Source organism: Carassius auratus, unplaced genomic scaffold (assembly GCF_003368295.1).
Source record: "Carassius auratus strain Wakin unplaced genomic scaffold, ASM336829v1 scaf_tig00009052, whole genome shotgun sequence".
NCBI lineage: Eukaryota > Metazoa > Chordata > Actinopteri > Cypriniformes > Cyprinidae > Carassius > Carassius auratus.
The window spans coordinates 51896-53080 of NW_020523995.1; positions in this window are offsets into that span (position 1 = coordinate 51896).

Genomic DNA, 1185 nt, shown 5'->3' on the forward strand with positions numbered 1-1185 from the left:
CAATGTCTGCTTTAATGGCATGTTTGTGTTTGGGTCCAAGTGAACAGCCAAGGAAAATAAACTAATAAAATAAACATTTACTTTAAATCCATATTTTGCCATTATTCATGAATTACCTACATTCATAGAGAGACTCAAAGACTGCTATAAACAAACAACGATTGAACAACTATCATTCAGATTCTGCATTCTATAATATGATGTGAAAACATGGTAGATAAACAGTATTTCAAAAACTCCACATTTGTTCTGATGATCAAACAGGTACACATACCGTTCTGTTTCAGATAAATCCATATAAGCTGAATCCAGCATTTCCATTTCAAATATTAATGCACATTTTTGCTTTTCACACAAGATATGAAAACATGGCTTGAATAGTAAAAGAAAATAGTCATTCTGGAAAGTAACTATTAAAATAGTAATAGTTGCTCTAAATCTGTGACTTGCTTTAATGGAAATTTTGAAGTGGTCTTCACAGGGGAATGTAATGCACGTAAGGCATCACATGCCAGTGAGGTAAGTTGTATTCGATTTCAAATGAATCCTTATATCCTTACAAGTAGAGTTATTTTTGTATCATCATTCTCTAATAAACACAGATTGTGGTTTCTTGTTTTTTTTTTTTTTTTTCTAATCATTTAATTATTGCTTTGCTGTCATTTTGGGGGGAAACCAGGTAACAAAAAAGGCCGTGCTCACACTAAACAAGTCAGACTCATTGCCTAAAGCACACAAAATCTGAAAAGCTGTTCTAATTATTCTGTACATCTTATAAACATACCAACAAGAGCAACATCACATCCTTTTTATTTTTTTAATTCTCATGAAAACATCTGCTTCTAATATCTATCATTAAAAAGTTTGGGGTCAGTAACCATTTTTATAATGATTTTAAAATTCTTTATTACTCACCAAAGCTGCATTTAATTGAAGAAAAAAAACATCATAATATTAATCCAATTTAAAATAACTTTTTCTATTTTAACATGTAAAATGATATTTTTTTTCTGGTGATGCAAAGTAAAATTTTCATTGTCATTACTCCAGTCTTCAGTTTCTTCACATGATTCTTCAGAAATCATTCTATTATGCTGATCTGGGGCTCAAGGGATTTTTTTTTTTCAATGTCGAAAACAGTTGTGCTGCTAAGTAAAAAAAATTTTAAATAAAAACAAAACAGCA